Below are 673 nucleotides of genomic sequence, written 5' to 3' on the forward strand. Positions count from 1 at the left end.
ATTTTTTCATATTTTGACATAGTTTCATTGAATATCTACATTAAATCTTATAATAATTTCCTCAAAACCATTCTTCGTTCCATTGCCTGGACGCCCAGCGAGACCGCTCTTGTTTAGATAACACGTACGTGATTAAATGCGCGACCTTGACACCCACCGTAAGACGCAACCATCGAATATCCGCCGTGAGATCACAGCCTTACCCCATGCCTCATCTCGGTCCAGCGACATCATTCTCGTTGAGTCAACGCCTTCCCCCCCTCCCCACCCCCTGAGCCACAGCATTTTTCCCAAAAGCCTTTGCTCGGTCCAGCAAGATTATTTTGCAGTCGACACTGCTTCAAGAAGTGTTGGATACCCGCCATATGACGTAACCATGAAATATCCCCCCCCCCATCCACCACCCGCTGCAAGAGACATGATCAGACTCCCCATCTGACCCGTCGTGACCACCGCGCCATCTAACGGCCCGATTCCGAAGTAGTATCCAGGATCGGCTCTGTATGGCTACTTACTACTCTAACTCACTTAAAAAATGAAAAAAATACAAAAAAGGGAATTCTTCTTTTTCACTCTGGGCCTCCCTATATATTTTATCTTTTTTCTTTTTAACTGACTAGTTCAAATTATGTACATTTTTTCTTCTTGTAGGACCGTCTCCCCCCCCCCCCCC

The sequence above is a fragment of the Diachasma alloeum genome, unplaced genomic scaffold, assembly GCF_001412515.2.
Source record: "Diachasma alloeum isolate Michigan unplaced genomic scaffold, Dall2.0 Dall_scaffold_00777, whole genome shotgun sequence".
Lineage (NCBI taxonomy): Eukaryota > Metazoa > Arthropoda > Insecta > Hymenoptera > Braconidae > Diachasma > Diachasma alloeum.